This window comes from Vicugna pacos, chromosome 23 (genome assembly GCF_048564905.1).
Source record: "Vicugna pacos chromosome 23, VicPac4, whole genome shotgun sequence".
Taxonomy (NCBI): domain Eukaryota; kingdom Metazoa; phylum Chordata; class Mammalia; order Artiodactyla; family Camelidae; genus Vicugna; species Vicugna pacos.
In genome coordinates this window covers 29379053-29401757 of record NC_133009.1, presented here as the reverse complement: position 1 = coordinate 29401757, position 22705 = coordinate 29379053, and the positions used below count along the sequence as shown (strand labels likewise).

General features: G+C 40.3%; 1 long non-coding RNA gene across 1 annotated transcript; it reads left to right on the top strand.

Annotated features, from left to right (window-relative positions):
* The first annotated feature begins 5743 nt into the window (after positions 1 to 5743).
* LOC140688634 (uncharacterized) lies at positions 5744 to 22342 on the top strand. Its single transcript, XR_012063340.1, has 3 exons — positions 5744 to 6030; positions 12300 to 12384; positions 21355 to 22342. It is a non-coding gene; the product is annotated as an uncharacterized lncRNA (long non-coding RNA).
* Positions 22343 to 22705: the final 363 nt, after the last annotated feature.

Genomic DNA, 22705 nt, shown 5'->3' with positions numbered 1-22705 from the left:
TTAATTGCGCTAGGCTGCCACGCACGCCGTTCATTATAATCTGGATTCGTCTGCATTCCATTGGATATTTTTTAAGTGACCTTTTAGACTCTTTTTGGCTCGCTGACTGTTTAGTAGGAGCGCGTTGTTTAATTCCTTTTGCGCTGGCCAGCAGAGAACAGTCCTCCCCGATTTGTGCGGGCTCTGCCTCCGACGACGATTTCCTTTTCAGAGCCCTTTCCGTGCTATTCTGGTCTGCTTTATCTGTCTGGTCCCGGCTAGACTCCCAGCTGGATTTCAGCTGTCACTGGTGGGTGGCGTGCACTTCCCTGGGGCCCGGGGCCTGGGGCCTGGTGTGACTGGGTGGAAGTGCCAGTCCCACAGAGTGGTGAGCACTTGTTTGCCTCCTCCCAAAACCCCAAACAGAGGGACACCTTTGGTGTCCCCATGTGGGGGAAGGTCCTTCCCCGAAGCGCCCAGTGCAGCCAGGTGGAGTGTGTGAGTCCCTGGGATCGCAGAGCAGGGGGTCCCGAGGCCTGACCGCCAGCTACACACTTCCAGCGGCCTCCCCTCCAGAGGAGGGGTGTGCTTACCTGGGCCTCCCGGAGGAGCGCTGAGGGGCGCAGCCTGCCTGAACGCAGAGTTGGGGGCAGCGAATGGAGCGCCCCACGGAGTCTGCACCCGGGCCGCCCCTGGAAGCGAGGCGGGCCCCTGTAAGAGCTGGCTGGGGCGTGGCGATGGGTTCTCCAGCCCTTTCTTCCTTGGCCTCCCTGCTGCTAGTGCCCCAGCCCCACCTGCAGACATTTGGTGAGAGATGGGTGCTCATATATTTTTTCTTTCATTTCTGTTTCATTTTATTGTGTTTTGTTTTCTGTTTTAGAGCTTCTTAATGCCAACTTCCAAATCTCCTATTGAATTTTAAAAATTCTACTATTTTACTTTTTTTTTTTAAATTGAAGTGTAGTCAGTTACTATGTGTCAGTTTCTGGCATACAGCATAATGTCCTAGTCATGTATATAAATACATATATTCGTTTTCATATCCTTTTTCATTAAAATTCTACTATTTTACTTTTAATTCAGGAAAATGATTTCTTGTTCTTAAAAACTCCTTTGAAACAAAAACTCCGTATTTCTTGATTTTTTGGTGATCTTGAATTTATAGAACACAGAAAGATAAGTTACCATTAAACTGCGATTTACTTTAAAAATTTTAAGGGTTAATGCCTCACTGCCCCAACTAGATTTTGAGATTCAAGAAGAGATGAACAGTCTTACATTTATTTTCATCTCATTTAATACCCATTAATGGTGCTTACACATTAAATCCACGTGATTTCATAGAGCTCTTTCACTGAATTACTGAATCCAAAAAACATGAGTTTTGATATAAGCATAAATGTCTTGTCAATATGATTTCACTTTTCTTTGGTACAATCTTAGTTTATTGGTAGTCCTGAACAGTGTATTTATTACCCTTTACATTATGGTCATTTTTGTGGTCATTCTTATTGAGAAGACCAGATTTAGTACACATTCATTTCTCCTTTGTTTCTGTCAAGTACTCCATTTAGGGGCACAGACACAGAAACTACTAACATCCACAAGTAGTGATTTCTTCCTCTGGGAGGAGGGTAAATAAAACTGGCACAGTGATGCCACAGAATATTGGGCGCTTCATTGTTGAGCAAAATTTCTCCATATATACAGACACAGCAAAAGATTTATGAAAGAATTTCAACCTTAAAATGTGATGTAAAACTCTATAAATCATGTAATAATGATTCGATTCTCTGAAAAATTTGGAAGATGACTGCAGGTCTCTGCCATGTATCCTGAAGGACTTTCTTCTGTATCCTCTCATCAATAAAACTTTTGAATGACCGTGAAGCCTAGATTTATTCTCTTCATTAATCTTCAACTTTCTACTGCTATTTATAATATACTAATTTCATCCACTATATTTGTAGAACTACTCAGTTCCTCTGCAGAGGGATTTTTCCAGGTGCCTTCCAAGAGTCTACAAGCCTGCCTGCCGTCATTCTGAGAGCCAAGGGTGAGGAGCTGGAGAAAATTCACTTTTTAGCGTACAAGCGTTACATTATTTTTTGTGGCAGTTAAATCTTTTATCTTTAAGATGTTAAGGTGTATTTGACAGCTTCTTCTTTCCTCGTAGCATAGAGACTTCTGGTTTCCAGTTTTGCTGTTTGCTTATTTTGCTTTCTTATTTTTCATATTTCAGGCTTTCCTCAAATCTCTGGGGACCCTGGTTCACCATTCACATTTGCTACCAGGGAACTAAAATGGCAAGAAAAAGTTCTGTGCACCCAGCCGTGTATTGCTAATGGGTTTCCCTGGAAGGAATTGAGCCTTGTATTTTTTTTTTTTTTTGAAGATTTACAGAATATCATGAAGGATAAAATCTAAGCGGTACTAGTTAGCATGATTCTCAAGATTTCTGAGAAAACTTTGGTTTCATTGTACAGAAGAGAATATAGTTGGGGGGGGAGTCAGAGGGTGATGGGGAAATTGTTTCTATACTGAATATACAGTGCCTTAAAACTGTGTTATGTAGTACGTATTTCAAAGAATTAAACGATGTATTCATCCAGACAAGATGGTCTCCGCCTTCACGCTGCCGTGATGGAGTTCAGAGAGAGAGGTATGTGCTTCTTGGAGTGCTGAGGTGAACCCACTCACTCAGACATTATTATTGGCCTCTGTGCTCCATTTTGTGAAAAATGATTTTGTAGGCTGAAAATTCTTGTATGCAAATAATCACAGAGAAAATGACCAAAAGGAAATATGCCAAATATTAGCAGTGGTTAAGATTCTTGACATGAGATTATTGGTGATTTCTATGCCCCTCTGTACTTTCCTGCATTTTCAAAATTTTTATAATAAACATAAATTATTTTTGTAAATAATAATCACTATCTATGGCAGCTACAGCCTTACAAAACAAAATGTATTTTTTAAATAATGACTTGAAAGTCAAAATTACTCCTTGATCCATGAGCTTGAGCAGAAATATTTTGAAAGGAATCTTTTTTTTCTGAGCAGTAGGTCTCAATGGTGGGCTTAAAATATTCAGTAAACCATGTTGTAAACAGATGTGCTGTCACCCAGGCTTTGTCCTTCCACTGACAGACCACAGGCAGGATAGATGTAGCGTAAGTCTAAAGAGCGTCAGGATTTTCTGAATGGTTTCAACTTAAAGTCACCAGCTGCATCAGCCCCTAAAAAGAGTCAGTGTGTCCTCTGAAGCCAGGCATTGGCATCTTCTCTCTCACTATGAAAGTCCTAGATGGCATCTTCTTCCAATATAAGCCTTTTTCACCTACACCGGCTGGTATGACCTTCGACCCAGACCACTAAGACTTTCTGCACCTCAGCAATAAGTCTGTTTCACTTTCCTGTCATCTGTGTGTCCGCCAGAGCAGCACTTTTAATTTCCTCCAAGAACCTCTCCTTTGCATTCACAAGACCTAGCTTTCAGCCTGTCTCAGTTCTCAACATGCCCTCCTCACTATGCCTAACCATTTCTGGATTTCGATTAAAAATGAGAGTTATGTGACACTTTTCACTTGAGGCAATTGTAGGGTTATCAACTGGCCTAAATTCAAAATTGTTGTGTCTCAGGGAATAGGGAGGCCCGAGGAGAAGAAGAGGGATAGGGGAATGGCCGGTCAGTGGAGTGGTGAGAACACACACTTATTAAGTTAACCATATACTATGGATGTGGTTCATGGAGCCTCAAAACAATTACAATAGTAACATCCAAGACCACTGATCACAGATCATCATAACAAATATAATATAATGAAAAAGTCTGAAATATTGTGAGAATTACCAAATGTGACACAGACACGAATTAAGCAAATGTTATTGAAAAATATAGCACCGACAGACTTGCTGGATGCAGGGTTGGCACAAACCTTCAATTTGTAAAATCCACAATGTCTGTGAGGCAAAATAAAGCCAGGGGCAATAAAATGAGCTATGCCTGTACTGCGTGTTTTAGCTGCCTAAATCTCCATCCCCCAGCTCTTCTGGAAAATCACTACTCTTACATCTAGACTGAGTTAAACCTACCTACTCTACAAAACCCACTCCCGATCTCACGGCAGAATTGGCGATTCCCTTTCGTGAGTCCTCCAACATTTTGACATTTTGTTTAATACCTCCGAAACAGCATTTATTCTTTGGTGCTAGGCTGGTGTTTGACAAGACTAATAAACCTTGTTCTCCTCCGCCCATACTTTCAAAGTCTGACATCTACTGAGAGAAGACAGAAGAAACGGCCATATGGAAATCAGAATGTCAGCTTTGTGACTGACAGAGCTGCTGGAGAAAGTGTTTTCCTGGTTTTGTACTTCAGAGCTACGCAGATTTACCCATCCAGCGACAGCACTGGAAAAGCCCAGCTTTGACCACAGTGCCTGGGCAGGGAGCAGACCGGAGCACGTGATCGCATTTAGGTGGCCGGTCTCAGAGGATGAGGAGTGGCTGGGCCAGGCAGCCTCCGTCTCAAAACTTCCTCAGCTAAGAATGGGAGAAGTAAATGAGGAGGCAGAAGGTATGCCAGAGTATTACGACACTGAAACACAAAGCAGAAGGAAACCACTGCCCGCATTTTCTTTTTCCTAGCACCATTTCTAAGCCATATTCATGCATCTTTGTAATTTCTATACCAACTACTTATATAGTATGTTGGCTAATATTACAAGATTTGGAGCTAAACGGACAGTTCCTTCATGTGCAATATGAGAATAATATACAAGAATTTAATAGTTTAAATTTATATAAAAAATGCCGTCATTGAATGACACGTTATTAAGACTCAGTTACTGTAATACATGTTAATGGTTTTCCATGACTGACACATAAAATTTTCCTTTCCCCACACTCCTTTGATCCATTCGAAATTTTTTATTAAACAGTCTCAGCTGTCTTGTTTTGAGGGTTGCTATGAATCAAATGATTAGGAAGACAGAAGAGAAGGGCAAAAGAAGCTGAGAAAAGTGAAGAAAATAGTTCAGTATGAACACATCAAGGAACTGAAAATCTTCCTAACTTTTCTGACATTAGGAAATGAGGTGTGCTCCTTAAGTAAATTTCTGAGATAACTGAAGCTTAACTGATGGTCTCAAAGGCTACTGAGGAGCTTTGCAAGCCTCCAGGACCCTGTCCTTTGCAACCTCAGAAAACACCGATCTCTGGAATTCTCAGTTCAATTGACCCAGAGCCACAAAGCAATCACTGACAGTTAATTGGAATTCAAATCTCTTAATAGTTCTTTCTTCCTTCAGCCATTTATGCTATTATTTTAAAATACCACTCATATCAAAACGAGGCCTTAAGGAAGGTAGTCATTTATTTAGGTCATGTGTACATTTTTATGCATCAGAAAAGGCAAGAGGGATGATATAGGACGTCTGAAAGGTGCGTTTGTATTTTGTGTTGCCGAGCACTCCAATTCCCTGCAAGAAGGCTCAGAGTCTTGGAGGCGGGGACATGGGTGGAGACCAGACCCTCGGCCCCAGCTGCTTTCTACTCAGCAGCCTGCAGCTCTCTTCTAAGCATCTGATGGGGCAAGTGCAAACTTAGCGCTAAGCGGTAATTACGGTAATTCGTAGCCTGGAACCCGCAAAACAGAGGCTGCCCCAGTGGCTGGGCTTATGTCACAAACCTGAGTGTACGTAAGTCAGCCTGCCCGTATGGGATACTCCCCGCCGTCCAGAACACAACATACACCAGCTGCAATCCTCCAGTGAGCTTTAGCTAGCTTCTCTTACCCCGCAAAATAGAACCTGCTAGCCGCATCTGCAGCTCCCTGGCCGCCCAGCCAGTCCCGGCCTGTTTCCGCGTTGTGCCGTCTGACTTTCTCGGTAACACTCGCTCCTGCCCAGAATCCCGCGGGGAGGAGAGCTGCGCTGCTTGTGAGCGGCTGTGCCTCCCCAGTCCTTGGACTGATTTCCCTTGAACAAAGGGCATCAGACTCCTCACTGAGCTGCTTTAGTTTTGTCATTTGACAGGGGACAGAAACAGGTATGCAAGGCCACGGCACCGAATTAGAAAAGGGATTTCAGACTATTACTCTCTCCTGCCTGAGTCCACGGCGTGCAGCAAACTGTTCCTTTATCTTCCCACTCGTTCCCCTTTGGCAATTACCGAGAATACTCTCTTTAGTTGAGAGTGAACGCAGTTTCTGTTTGAGAATAGCAAGAAAGGGAGGCATTCCACACAATCAAGCGGTAAAATATAATGTGGGTTTTCTCTGCCAAATAGGACGTAAAAGTATGTCTAAGGGGGGGGGGGGGTGTAAGAAAATTTAATATAAAAGAATTGGTGAATTTTGTAAGTTATTGAGTTTCATACTAGAGTAACTTCATTTGAATCCTAGCATGCATATCCATAAAAACAATTTGCCCGAAATCTTGACTACTTAAGGGTCAAGGACAATCACTTTGCTTAGCAATTTAATAGTAGCTAGTGAATATTTTACCAGAGTCGGGGTTGGAGGAAAGAGATATAAAGAAGAACCCATGTGCCCCTTCTGAAACCAGTTCAAGGACCTGGAACTTGGGTCCACTGTTCAAAGGGCCTGTATGCAGTAGCTACCCCATACCCAAACCTCCCTGGTGAGGTGAGCGGCCCCCAAGTTTCTTCTCTGTGTTAAAAAGGTCAGTGAGGTTAACCCACAAACTGGTTAGATATCAATAAAGGAGCATTTGCTATAAATTTAATTTTAGAACATTGTAACAGAAGCTACATTTTCTTAAGCCAATGCTTAATACCAAAGGCATTGTAGCTGTATTTTGAGTTAAGCTCTGTATTGCATAGGATATATACTTCTTCACATTTAAATATTCATATACTGTAGATAACTCCCAAGCTTTATGCTAAATCCTAATAAAACCTCAAAAGTTTTGTCTTAAATCAAAAAGTTGCAGTAAATTATTTCAGGTTTGATGCCCTTTTCAAGCATATTTCAAAGACAGAGCCTATTTCCCTCTACATTTCTATGGTGGTGGGTTTTAAATGATGCAGAGTATGGGAAATATCCAAATGGAAATTCAGCAATGTTACGTGAAAATTAAATCTTTTGGTGTAAAATATGAATTAGAAAAGAAACATCCCACAGCATTAGTTTCAGCATTTAATTCAAGTGGAATAACCAGAGAGGGCTCATTGTCTTCTAGGGGAGATGACCTGCAGGGGTTGGGCTAAAGGGCAGTGTGACTTAGAGGGAAAGAGAAAAGTGATCACATTAATTTTAATGGCACAGTAGCAGTTTTCAATACGCTTTATGACAGCAGAAAAGATTGATTTTTTTGTGCACTTTGTGCTAAGACGTGCAGTGTCCTAAACTGCATTTTGCCAGAAATCTAATGCCTATAATTTATTGTATCCCGTATTCTCAATGTTAAAAGAAGAAAGTCTGAGGGCCCGAGATACAATGGACTGCAGGTTCATTGTGAACACTCAGTTGGAGTCCTGAAGATCTCCTTTTAATTTTAAAGTGCACTCAACAAAAATTAAAAAGTACGAGAAGAGCTGTAAATGGTGTCAGAACACTGTGTTTTCCATACGCTTTCTGTAAGAAATTATGTGAATTTCCAGGATCTGAAAGTGGGATCAGAGGGCCGTTCACTTAAACAGAAGACACGCTGTTCTAAAGAAAGGCCTCCTGGTCTATTTGGAACACGCTGCTAGCCTGAGAGGCCAGGAACCTCGTTTTTCTTAGGAAGACTTATTTTTCAGTCGACGTGCAACATCACCCCATTTTGTGGTCCTTCTTTAGACCCTGTGGTCAGAATGATAACTCTCCAGGCCTCCGCAGCGGTTCGCCAATGCCTTGGACACCACAAGATGTAGTTTCCTTTAGGAAATCTTTTCTGCATGCCAGAATATGGTCTTGATAACTGTCGTAGTGATTTCAGTGAAGACCTTAAGGAAATAGGGAGAAATCTAAGAAGCTTGTCAAGATTGTAATTGAATGAAGATATAACCTAGAGCTTTTGGTTTCCCTTAAGCTCAGGATAAACCAGCAACATAAAGCAACTGCTGAAAGATACTGAAATAAGACAGTCAATAGAAAGACAGTCAATAGAAACTATTGTCCAGATGAGAAGTAATTTTTTTTTTCAATAGGAACAGGACAATGAAAAATCAGAGTACCTTCAAAGGAGGAGAACTAAAATGATGAAAAGTTGGGAGCCACGTTGTAGAAGGATTCCTTTAGAAACCCAAAAGTGCCTTACCTTAAGAAGAATGGATTTGGGAGGAAGAGGGGAGGGAGGGGAATGATCAGTGGCTTTAGACACATGACCAAATTCCATTCAGAAAAAGGATTAGGATTCTGGTTAGCTTCTGAGAGCAGAGCCAGGACAAAGAGGTGGAAGTTATGGGATATTAGATGGTTGCTCATAACCGAGAAGAACTGTATGACAATCAAGGAAGGATGTTATGCAATAGGAGTGGTTTGGAAAAAAAAAATAATGATCTCTCCATCACTGGAAACCTTTAAGAAGCTAGATGTTCTAGGGGAGTGAAATGATCCCAGTAATGACAGCACAGATGCTGCTGACTTATCAAAAGAAGAAATTGTCGTGTAGTTTTATCCTATAAAAAGGTGTCTAATTATAATACATTCCTCACTTGTTTGTCACAGAGGACACCAAATACATATTAAATATTTAATTCAACAAATATTTATCCAACAGCCATGATGTTCCAGGTAGTTTTGCTAGGCGGTAGGGATAAAATAAAAAACAAGATCAACAATGTACCTGGCCTTATGGAGATTCTCTTCTGCCAGCAGGAATCTCCAGTGGAGTATCTTGTGACTGAAGTACAAGATAAATGCACTAATGCAGAGCGTTTGTGTTTGCAGAGGTGGGGGAGTGGGTAGGATGAAGTCTTTTTTTCTGAAGATACAAAATTCATACTGAGAGATGCAGTCTAAATAGCACTTATCTAATGAAAAAGATTGAGGGGTTGGGGGAAGGGACCGAGCAAAAGTATTTCAGGCAGAGGGAACAGCATTTGTGAAGCCCCCAAAATGAAAAGAGTGTGAGAGAAGACAAGAACATTCCAGGTGTTGGATAAACTAAATGAAAGTCAGGAACTATATTGCTAAGCACTTGCTAAGCGCTAAGCTCTCTAGCATGAACAAATTCCTTTTTTGACAACGGAATCACAGTGTCTATCACATGAGCTGTGAAGTAAAATAGTTCCTGTATAAAAATGATTCGTTATGTGGTTTGAGCCAGGAGTTGGTGCGAGTAGACGTTAAACTCTCACAAAGTTAAGCAGGGCGGATGACACCAGGCCTCGTTAAGACATGTTAAAATTTGTGATTGATCCTAAGAGAAATTAGGGATCCAGGGAATGGTTTTAATCATATAACGAGTCAAAAGCTATGGCTTTTATAAAGGACCCATAGCTCTATATATGGCACAGGGAGAAAGCTTACATTATATTATCAATCATAATACATCAATCCAGACTTTCACGAAATCCTTTTATAGCCATCACACCTTATCACAGGCTTCTTAGTAAAATCATTCTCAGTATCAGACTCACAGTATTTATCTGTAATTCAGAGAATTGGTTTTACTACTTCTATTTAAAAAAAATACAACCTCCGCTTTTTATTTTCAGTTAGGCATTTACAAATATCTACCTGTTAATTTTTGAATGTTCAAAAATATAATATGGATATTTTAGGGCACCTTATTTTTAATGATTAAGTAAAATAAACACAATTATTTCAGGGCGATTTTTAAAAACTGATATTCACTTAAGGGAAAAAAGTGAAGAGAGACCTAACTGCACATGCTTAATAGTATGGAGATGAGTGAGCAAGGACATGGGGGTAACATCTCACGCACAAAAAGACACCGTTGACTAAATTGTACCTTAGTGCCTTGGAAGAGTGACTTTACCTAATGTGGGTGAGCAGTTCCCTCACAACGAGTAGTTTCCTTTTTGCAGACCCATGATACTATCTGAAGAAAAGAAAGAGCTAAAGAAATGGACAGAAGTCATCTGTCTTTTGTATACTGATTATAATTAATATTAATCTCAGTGATTGCTACTGATGAAGACAGATTTATTCCTGCTAAAATGGTGCAGTCCTTGCTTTCAGAGTTAACTTCTTATTCTCTTTTTACATATTTATTAGTCTTTCACAAAGTACCCGATTAATCTTCAGAGTCAAATTAGCAGGCCCATCAAACATTTATCTCATCAAATTCAGGCACCGGCAATTGCAGAAGGAGGTGATGCTCAACCAGATTCATTCCTGAATCAGAATCATTGTTCATGTCAATTCAGTTTAATCCAGCAAGCTCTAGAGTTGATTGATAGACTTATCATTTATACTTCACCCACTTCTAAGAAATAATTTGATTTGTTCACAGTACATAAACATACCCACTCCTGGAACAGTCCCTTTAATCTCCCAGTAAAACTACGGCTGAAGAAAGCATCTCAGGGCAGTGAGGGGTAGCTAGCAGTGGCCTGCTAGACGGATAATAGTCCCCCATCCTGAGAGGCGACAAAACGAATTATTCAGTGAAAGCACAAGAGAATTTAAAAGTCTACAACACTATGAGCAAGTACTGATAGGGTGCAGTAGGATATGGATGAATTATAAAAAGAGGCACAGTTAAACTTGTATCATGAGCTGATCACTTGGCAGTTAAGTGTAAAACAATAATTGTCTTCCAAGCCTTAAGGGGTCGTTCTCATATGAAATAGATGCTACCTATCCAGTCGGCTGGTTTTCATTTGCAAAGATTCAGAACACTCAGATCCAAGGCTGGATTCAAGGGCCATCTCCATTCTTAGATAATAATTTTCTTTGCTTTCTTAATCTCATTTTTGCTTCTGCCAACTTCGACTATCATTCTGGAAATCTTAGTTCTCCGAAGTCTTGTTTAATTTTCATTGATGGCCATAATCAGGTGTTACGGACTGAATATTCCCTCGAAAATTCATACGTTGAATTCCTAACCTCCAGTATCTCAGAATGTGACTATCTGTGGAGATAGGGGCTTTAAAGAGGTGATTCAGGTAGAGATGTCATCAGGGTGGGCCCTAACCCAACGATGGACACAGACACAGAGGAAAGACATGTGAAGACACAGAAGGAAGCCAAGGAGAGAGGTCCTCAGAAGAGTCAACACGTTTGATCTCGGACTTTTAGACTCCAAAACTGTGACGAAATAAATGCCTGTTGTTCAAACCACCCAATCTACACTATTTAGTTACGGCAAAAACTAAAACCAGAAAACTAATACATAAGGGATGGTGGGAAATTCTGAAAGAAGTTATAGTAGAAAGAACTCATAATCCAAGAGTTATTGGTGCTTGGAAAAATACCGTACTATAGGGGAAATGATGTGCTGCAGACAGATTTTTCTAAGTTTGGAGTTTTATGCTTTAATAGTCTAAGACAGGCATGAAATTCAGTGATATTCAATATCTTTAGCCCTCTGGTTGTATATGGTTCATGTATCAACTACTTTTGACACAGAATGCTACATTTTGAACTCAATTCTATTTTTTTAAAAGAAATATAAGATTAAAGGTGTGCAGGTCTGAGCTGAGAAGTGATTATTAGAAAGTAATTAAACTTTTTACTCTTTTACTTTTTACTTTCATGTGATTCCTAACTCAATGCAACATCCTACTGATTAATTTTATTATAAACAAACTTAGATACCACCAAAGTAGGGGGAACAGTTAAATTGTGAACTAGTTAAATAAACCCCAGTAAAGACATCACCTAGCTCCTCCAATTTTCCAAATTTGCCATGTTTTCCTTTATTTATAACAACCTATCTATCCATCTATATTAAATGAAATTTATTAAAGCAAATCCCAAGTGTCATGTCACTTCATCTTTACAGAGTTCACATTCTCTCTAAAAATACGGAGTTTTAAACTATACCTATAATGCGTTGTATCTCACAAAAGTAAAAAGAATGCTGATATCATCTTAGATCCGTGCACAATCCATCAGCTGTTTCAAAGGGTCTTTTTATAGTTTGTTGTATGTTCAAGTAAGACTCTGGAAGAAGGCCTGCACATTGTATTTGATGGTTACGTCCCTTATGTCCTTTGATCTAGAACAGATCATTCCAGCCCTCAACTTACCCTTACTTATTTTTTCCCCTTTGTTGTAAAAACGGAGTCTGTTGTCCTGTAGAAAGCTTCATGTTCTAATTTTTCCACTTCTTTTCTTGTGGTGCCCGTTAACTCGATCTCTAACGCCCTTATCCACATTTCCTTTAACTCCAGATTAGTTCGAGATGCAGATTCCACCTTTTGGGGAAGACTTATTTCATGAGCAGTACTGTGGGCCGTGCGCTGTGTCACCTCAGGAAGCAGGTAATGTCTGTGGCCCCCCCCTTTAGTTGTTGACTTGTGGTTTGAGGTGCTGACACCTGATCCTTCCATTGGAAGTTTTCCATCAGCTTTTCACCAGAGGGTCTCACTGATTGATGATTATTGCTTAACTCAATTATTTAATTAGGTGAGGCAAAATGACTATTTTCTAATTTTATCATTCCTTGAACAATTTGGGCTAAGTTCATCTGGAAAGACAATAACTTCTCAGCTGAGACTATTCGGGTGTGCTGAACTACAGTTGGAACGAAAGGGGCAGAATGAGTTGCCGGTGCCTTGAGTTACCTCCAAGAGTTTCAATAACTCATTAGCTTGTGTGCCATCCAGTTTCCTCTCATTTAGTTCATAATCATCATGAACTTATGGAGGTTTATATATTCAGTATCATTTAGTTATTTGTATTTATTATTCTTTTTATGTTCAAGGGAGCACATCGTTGGCAAGTGCTAGCCCCCACTGTCCCTTTAACAAAAGCTATCATTTTTTGCTTTTAGGCAAAAGTTCTCCTAAGCTCGCCTTCAAATTTCTTACCTCAGATCTGAACTCAGCCATGTCAAAGGAGACAATGTTCCTTTTAATGGGTGGGGGTGTCGGGGGTGGTACTTAGAAGTGATGTAAACACAAAAGTCAGGAAGGAACTGTGAACTTGCCCGTTTGCCCAGAGGCACGCTGACAGTCTCCGCACTGCTCCAAAGCACTCGTTACAATTGCAGCAGAAGCAAGAACCACTTGTGTCTTTCATTTTATTGTTCTTCATCCAGAACTTTTTATCATCTAGTTTCATTTTTCTGAGTGTTTTTCACTATCCTCACTTTAGACCTCAACAGCAGAAGCGCACCGTTTAAGACCAGTGTATAACTTAGAAGCGCGTTATTCAGGATACATGACCGAAGAGTAAGAACTCAGCCAAGATGCCCATTAATGGAAGCTTGCAGATTCACAATAGGGTCGTACATAAGAAAAGTCATGCAGGAGAGGTTGTAAAAGCAAATTTTAAATGTGAAGGGTACGTTTAAACATAGTAGGTGTGGAACATGGTAGGGGTGACCTTCCAAGCCCCCGTTCCTACAGTTTCCCTGCGCAGTGGAAGTTATGGTGGGAGTAACACATGAAATTCTGGTTCGGAATCTGTTTTCTTTACAAAGAGAAACAAATCATTTCTGTAATTAATTACACAAAGAACAACTGATAAAGCACTCTGTTTGCTATCCCAGGTGGACCAAAATAAAAACATTACCAAAGGAAGACCCAAAGAGTTCAGAACTGAGAAGATCTTAAGAAATATCTAGGGAAACTTTTTTGTGTAAGAGGAATCTGGTGGTTAAATGACATGTCATAATCACAAAGGGCAGAGATCTAGTAATGCGGAGAATTCAGCTCATGGTTTTCCATTACTATATGTTGCTCCCTAGTGAAGAAATATGCACCACAGTCTTTCAATTCTTTATATCTCCCATAATAGCACCGTAAGAGAATTGGCCTTAATATCTTTTTCAGGTATTTTTAACAATCATAATATTTTCATGTAATTTTCCAGAAGGTTATATATATATATATCATATATATAAATGTGCATAAATATAAATATACATGTGTATGTATGTGTATATATATACACAAACCCACCTACGTACATGTAGTAAAAAATTATTAAATGATAAGAAATGACCAATCCTAAAAACATCGTCTTATCCCACTTTGTTTCATATGCAATTTACATAGTATGTAAATATGTAATTATTATTTGACCAAGATGGTTTTCCCCCTTAAGACATTTTCAGAATTCCATGAACCATCACGGCTTTGTTTGCATGAGATATGAGTAATCACATTTTGTGTCGTCTTATTAAACAGTTTGGAAAACTGACCCAAATTCAATCACTGGCATACAAAGAGAAAATTACTTTCAAGATATCAGTCCGACTTTCATCCTTCAAAGAACACTCTGACATTAGATGCTGATAGTTTAGCAGAAATTCTGGGGCCCCAGGGCTGTTTTCCAGCAGCTGCTTTATTGATCCAGCCCACATTCAGTTGTTTGTCACAGTCTTTTCTAACAATCTAACTTGCTTGTGTTCAGAGGTGGAAAAAAAGAGCAATAGATGTTTGCTGTTGCCTCCTAGCCAAATAAAGTGAAAACTCGGCCGCCGTCCTGTAACTTGAGATGTTCCCCATCTTCAATTCAAACATTTCAGGAAAATTCAGACTTTCGAAATGACCAAGTGGATAAGAACTACAGAAAACAATATATCATAGTGGCTAATGATATGGGCTCTAGATTCATACCGATAGAAAACTTTATCAGCGGTGTGATCTTGGGCGCATGCCTGAGCGTCTGTAATCTCTCACTTCGTCATTGTAAAATCAGATCCTAACAGGAGCTCTGCAATAGTGTTATTCTGCGACGATGCCTAGGCCATGGCTGGCTCATGAAAAGTTCCCATTCAGTGTTAGCTATTACTATTCACATCAGCAAAACAGGCAGTAATTTTACTAATGCGAATAATAGTAGCTATTTTCCACATAGACTCAATTCATCGGCTCACAGTAAGTTTCAGAGGAAGCTTTTAAAGTTTTACCTTTATGATTTAGTGATGAAAATTGAAAGTAAAGAAGGAGAGAAAACTAAGGTGTGTTTGGTGTAACAAATGTCGTCTAAATAACACGTTTCCCTGTACTAGCTAATTGGATTGTCCCACTAACCCTGTGAGGTAGCCATGACCTCTTCAAGCTCACATATCAGGTTCCCTCTCACGGTCAGTATCATTGTAGTTGAAAGGAAGGGAGTGATTCACAAAGAAGAGATCATAGATAGCCTGTGGCCTGTGACTACCTTCTGATGCAATTATAAAAAATTATATCATAAATGGCACTGAAAGTCCCAATTCAACCGACAAATTTCTTAAATGAAAATTCTCTCTTAAGTAAACTAAGTTTGTTTTCTCCTGCGTATTCAAGAGAGCAAGCCAACCTAAAGGCATCTGTTTTCCCTCTAACAAAAAACTATTCTAACTCCACTAGTCTAACTCCACTATTTAACTATAAGTAAATATATAAATTACACACACACACACGTATGTGCATTCTGAATGCAAATACTTCTGTAATAAAAAATGTTACTGAGTGATTACAAGAGTGCCAGGCATGGAATCCCAGGAGAGGGTTACCTAGAGAAGATGAATAGCGAACTTCAGATACCCAGAGCTAAATTCCTCCAAGATGCACAGCATAAACGAACTGAGGTCATTTCCATGATACATCAGACTAAGGTCTTTAATAATGTGTAAATGTTTTAGGTGCTAGAACTCAATATCTAGTGTGAAAGAGGGCACACTTTGAAGAATCTAGAAAAACTGAAAGCAACTGACAGGCAAGCAAAGGCAATCTTGAAACCTACTTTGTGAAGACATTCTTCAAAGTCCGGACAGGTGTGAGTAAAATGTTCCCTTTGTGGTTCTGCAGGTTTTCCTAGGCAAAGACTCATACTGAATTCCATTTTCTATTTTGTAGTTAATCTTTTGAAAACATGCACACTCACATGCAACTTCTCTTTCCCAAGGAAACATACAGAGAATTTATTCTTCTCTATTTTGTAAGTGATAGGCTCTCAAGTTTGGGCGGTCTTCATCTGAAAACAATAAACAGTGGCTTACACTAGACTGAAAGTTTATTTTTCACTTGAAACTAGCAGGAGATTGGGAAAATACTCTATGAAGCTATCTGGGAACCCTGATTCCATCTATTTTTTTACTCCCCCATCACTGAATATGGTCATTCTCTTCACAATTAGGACCGCTTCACTTTCGTGCTTGCTCTGGCGGCACATACACTAAAATAGGACCCCTTCACTTCCACTGTGTCCATATTTCAGCCAATGAGAAGGGCGGAAGAGGAAGTGACTCACAGTTTGCTTCCTTTTAAGCTCTGGGGACAGACTGCATGACCTCCTCCACAAGCACATCCTACTGGCTTCTTTACATGAGCATAACCAGCCGCAGGTAGATGGGCAAATGCAGTCTCTAAACAATCAGGTGTCCTGGTAAATGTAGGGGATGCTATGGTTGGATTAAGAAGGGAAAATGGACATTAGGGATTCAATGAGCAGAATCTGCCAAATTATACTAAGGAAAAATTACATAGGCTTCAAAGGATTAAAGAGAGTATAATCTTCCAGGAATTACCTGGTCAAAATCATGACGGCTTATTTTATATTATGATACCAGTTTTTTGGGTCCTGACAGTGAGTCCACTATATGTTCCCAACTCTCCAAATCCATCTACCTGCTTTGAGACTCCCTACGCTACACAAAGAAGGGTGTGGCAAGAGTGACATCAGAGCAAAACAGACACAAATTCCTGCATAACTAAGCATCACAGTTATCAACATTTCCCAAGAAGTTAGGCCCCAAATACTGAGAGTGACACATGAGGGAAAGTGGATGGAAAAAAGGAGGTTATATAAGAATAGCTCTTATGAGATGAAATTGAGGATCATATCTATCACTTCACTATTACGGTTCTCATCTTCTTCAAAATGAATGTGATTGAATTCATCGATTTCCAAAGTTCCTTCCAGCCCTCCTGTCCTATTAAATAATACTTTGACGTCTTTAAGGAGTTAGTGTACTGTTATAGAGGTCAATTGCTTAAATCCAATAATTTATGTTTTCTTTAATTTTGCTATCTTTGCTAAAGTTTTTAAATATCCACACTTTAATTCAAATTTTGTAAATTGAAACTAACGCTCATGTGAAATCATTCAATTCAGTGGTATTAAGATGACACAGATAAACACAATTCCATTTGCTAACTGAAACTTTACACTAGATTTAATTCCCTTTTTTGTTACATCCTATAAAGTAAAAGGTGGTAAAAATAATTATATTGTCCACATATAATAACTCTGTAATTTGGTTTCTACTCAGAGACTATTGGAATACCTGACCTCAAAGATGTTGTTAATGCAGTTTTGAAATTTAATTTTGATGTATTGATTCTTTCCTAGGGGATAAGAACTATTCCAAATGGAAAATATGATTTGTAGTTTACTTTTCACAAGTAGGAAAAGCCTAAAGGAAATTTTAATAACATAAGATTCAGCTATAAAACAAAATGAAAATCAGAATTAACTTTTGTTTATAATCAGATCAATTGTTAAACTAACCCAGTTAAGGTCATTTTGGGCAGTTGATTAATGCTGGGGACAGAAGACAATGATGTGTCTCAGTTTGAGATATCGTTTAAAGTAAGGATATGTTCAACCCTACAAAATTAATCACTTCATTCACAAGACAGAGTTACTTGGCAAAGTCTACAAATTGTTAATGAAGGAAAGGATATTTGTAAATATTCAATCTTTTTAAAATCAATAAACCTTTTTTTTAATAAATTATTTCAATTTAAATAACCAGGATTAGGAAGAAAATCTCCAAGCATTCAGAGATCAAACTAATCTGTCCTTTGTCTCAACACCCAACGTTTCAGTGCATCTTATCATCACAGTATAACCCTGTGTGTTTCTTTTATTCTTCTCTTCAATGCCAACCACAGAGCATGCCACACGGTAGGCACTCAACAAGCATGTGTTTGTATGTGTGGGGCTAACTTTAACTGGATAGTGAACGAATAAGATTTTAAGTTAGCATTACATTTACTAAAACATAATTTGAAATTTTACCTAGCTTACATATTTGTATATATCTTGTATATATAGTTGGCTTGTATATTTCTATAGCTTTATTACAACCTAATACTTGTTTCTTTTACAAGGCAAGGGCTAGTTGCTTTGGTAAAGTATCTTTTGGCAAATCTGGACTTTTGTATTATTATTCATACTGGCTTTATTTTCTTTTAAAATAGTTTTCTATCGAAACCTTTGCTTTACTATGTAGCATGATCCTTTCCCACTGTTTGCTGGTTTCTCAGTATCACCCAAGTTTCCTTGCTTTTTGACTACATGCTTGGAGTTTCTTATTGAATGTGTGCCACCCCCATGTTCCTGTCCAGAGGACAATGACCGTGTCTACCTTTTAGCCTCAGTACCTTGCAGTCCCTGGCATCTGGTAGGCACTTAATAATGGTTAAAATAATTATAAGTTAAAAAATTACCCTATTCATGTAACAGTTTAGGGAATATTTATCACTGAATTACAAGACACTGAACTACAAGCTCAAGGAGACAGTAATATTGAGCAGAAGGGAGAAAAGTATCTCCTTCTGAGATGGGCCACAGAATTGAACACCAAACTCACCCAGTAATGTGCTCACTAGGGATTTAAGTCTGGAAGCGTATACAGTGCTTATTCTGGTGTTTTCCATCTGTGCTGCTCCCAGGAGCAGAGCACACCTGCACTGGGGACAACATACCATTTTGTGACTTTATTAAATCCTTTCCCAGTGCTCAGGACATCCCTGAACCCTTCTGGGATCCAGAAAGAGCTGCATACCACACACTCTTTTCTGAAGGGACTGACAATAAAATGAAAAAACTCTGAGTTTCTGATTTTTATGGCCACAGAGTGAACTCGCCTACGTTCATTATTTATTTACAAAATGTAAATACGACATTTTTGTGCAAAAGGTCAGAAACAATCATCTATACCTATTCCAAGCAGATTAACCTTAAAATGTAATTTTTTACAAGTCAAAAGAAACTCACTGGCTTTCGATTCAATATCAAGTGTTTTAATTTACTTGTTTGAAACATAAGGTCTATTTTTTTTCTCTCATGAAAGATTGAAATAGTTTCAGTCATCCTGCTAGGAGCTGAGGGGCTTCATTTACGTAAGGCACTGCTTTCAAACTGAGCTCACATTTTTCTCTTATCAATGTGTCTAGACGGCATCACTGCAATCTCTTTAATGACTCAAATTTGATTCAGTGTGCAGCAAGGAACCCTCCCCCGTTTCTGAGTTTCACATCTGAAGACACTTCCTTACACTTCCTCAGCAGTGATTTCCTTCACACAAAATCAACCAACTGATAAAACACTTTAAAGAATTCTTTGTTACTTCTGGCAACTGGCCCACTTGTGAAAAATTGCAGTTAATCTGTATTTATAGCTTTGTTCCCAATTGGGTCTCCCTCTTTGTGAGACATCCCTTTCATTTCCTCCCTAAAATGTTTCCACAAACACAGTACAAACACGAACGGTGACTTGAAACACTAACAGTTCTTTAAAAATTAATTAGAATGTGCAAATTGTATTTCAAAAATAGTTTCTTTGAATTCTGGCTTGTTAATTGCAACGTAAAAACACAGAATTATCTGGCCGTCCAGGGCAAAACAGCACAGCTGCTATAAATCAGAGAACAGTGAGGTGGGTAAAGAAAGATCTCCGTCAAGACGTGCACCTTCATTCCGAAGGTTCACTTCAGAGGAGTGGTTTGCTACTGTGCTGATTTCTCAGTCAAGACTCAGAGCCTTACCTCATGCTTTCTCTCTGCTGGATTTCCCCACCAAGGCCTGCCTTCCCTCAAACTATAGCTCTTCTAGAAAGTAAACCTGGCAGGCGCCATACTGGACACTAAATTTCCTAAAACCAAACAATAAGCAATCAAAAAGTTAGGTGGGCCAAAAGGAATAAAAGAATCCTGCCAATACGCATCTCAGGGTTTAGGAGACGATGGAGCGAGTGAGGATGCTATTAAACCTGAGGCCTCCTGGCCCATCCCAGGAGGACCCCTGCTACTCAGGCCTAAATAGGACCAGCTACATCTACGCTAGTTGTGGGTGCCAGAGCATAATGGAACTGCAGTTGCCTATCCAACAGCAGAGAAGCATTTTCCTTTTTTTCTGCAGTTTGTCTCCTGACCGGTGCTGGTATTCAGCGCTGCATTCCTTGAGGCAAAGAAGTATTTACACCTTTTGAGCGGAACCTCAGTTCCCCGGGGCCCTGAACCTGCTGTTTAGCGTGTGCCGGAACCTTGACCCCCTCCGGGCCCGGCGCCCTGATTTCTGAAGGGAACGGCTGGTGGGCAAGGCCGGGAAGGTGGGCAGCTGAGAGCCCGTCTGGAAGAGGCAAGGGTGCCGTGGGAGGGGAGATGGCACTTAAGGTGAGACTCCAAGGTCATGGTTGCATGCTCAGGTGTCCTATCTAACTTTCTGACTTTACTTGAAAAACACAAATTCGGAGATCAAGTTAGTAAGAATTTCAAAGCAGCTTCAAACCCAAGCACACATTCCTGAGCTCAGGCCTTGGCTCTTGGTGATCATTGTGGGAGGAGCTGAGACGCACTGCTGGGAGGAGGGAGAGGAGGAGAAAGGATGGGAGAAGGCTACCCCTGAGATTTAGTTTTTCCTAGATGTGAGCTGGGTCTTGAGACTAGAATGATGTCACCATCGTATCTTATCTCCTAAACATAGCGATAAGCCCTGATCTTCTCAGCCACAGACAGACTGGAAATTAAGGGATGGGATCACAGGGCTGCCTGAATGGGCAGCTGGGCCCAGGGAGGCCATCTGGTTTGGCGTGGCCACCAGGAGCCCCTGGGAACTGCAGTGCTGCAGGCGGCCAGCTGGAACCGGCAGTTATCATTGCCTCACCATTATCTTGTTCAGGGGACCTACTCCTGGTCCCAGGGCGGCCTAAGTCCCCACGGGCCCGAGTTTGGGTCCCTTGTATGTTTTAAATAAAGTGCATGTTAACGCTAGACATATTGGGAAGGGTCTCTCAGGAATAGGCTGGTAGAGATGCCTCCTTCCAATGACTTTTTGTTTGTAAGACAGAGATAACCTTCCCCTCCTGTTTCAAACGTTAGCTCTTTCCCATTGTCCTTAGAATAAAGTCCACTTGCATTTCTCAGCTAGCTTTACCCAGCTCTTTCCCATTCCTCCTACCTGATAGCTTGGTTCAGAAGCTCTCTTCTGAACTTCCATCGTCTACCAAGACCACAGACCTCAGCTGTCACATGCAGGCTTGAACTTACCTGTTCTTTTTCCCGTTGGTCTTAGGCTCCTTGAGAGGGAAAACGTTCTCCTACTTCTTGTTGAATTCCCAGGGTCTCACAGTGCCTGCCACATCAGAAGCTCAATACGCGTCAGTTCAATGAATAAATACTGCTCTTAGAATGTCATCGATGGAGGAGCAGGGACAACGGGCTGCTGAGATTTTGGAGAAGGAAAACACCAAGAATATTCACTGCAGAAAGAAATGCATCTAAGCCCACGGGTAGCAGCTGGCCCGTCTCCTTCTCCGCCTTGGTCGCAGCTGGCATGACAGTAGAAAGAGGATGGGGACTGGACTGACTTCAGCCCAGCTTCGTGGCCTTTTGGAACCATTTCGACTCCTCCGTGGGCCCCATCGCTGGAAGGTCTGCTGAAGCCACAGCTGCCGCTCTTTCCCGTTTGAATGCTGCTTCCCACGTGCTAGGCTGTATCCCGTAGAAGGCACTTTGCAACACGAGAGCAGCTGCTGTAACATCTGCCACAACCTGACAGTGGATCTTTCCCAAGCATGCTCGTCAATTTCAAAGCACGTTCACAGCAAAATGCGGGACAAAATGCAGAACCTGGGAACAGAGGCAGCCGTGGCCATTTATGCAAGAACTTCGAATTCGGTTCCTGGTTTGTCACTGGCGCACCCGTTAGTAGAAAGTGCTTACAAAGAAGAACGTCAGCAATCACGGCTTCAGCTCTCATGGACCTGGTTTTGACTCTCCTAGTTCAAGTCTATGGGGGACTGTTATGACAGTCACCACATTGAACATAGATCACTGTTGTCCTTTAGATCAATATTTCTGAAATTTCAGTTCTCTAGTTCCTGACTTCACAATTGTTACTGTGTGTGTATACAGCCTGTACCATAATTCATTTGATAAAGTCAGTAAATTAACTCCTACTTTTTTTTTTAACTAAAAGGACATTTTTTGTAATACTAAAACACAGGGGAAACCAGTAAGATTCTCATAAATACAAACTAAAAACAAATACAATGCAAACAAAAGTGTTCAATGAAATGGTAAGCATGAATCATAACACTGAAAATAAAACATAAAAATTGAGATAGTCTGTCTCGATGCCCCTTCATTTAAGGCCAGTAAGAAGAACTTTATCAACAATAAAGCTATTTGTATGTGTGGTAACCAGATTTGAGAAATGGATCTCACTTGTGTGTCCATTGGAAAGGGTAACATATTTGACGATCTCCTTGGATACAGTTGTGGATACACCATTGCCCTGCTCCTCTGGTCTCCATGGAGGGAGGTTTTCCATAAACACGCTCCAGCTTCTCTCTACCTTATCACTTACTCCACCGTAAGGAAGGTGAAGAAACCTGCCTCGCTGGGGGCTCATCAGAAGGTAC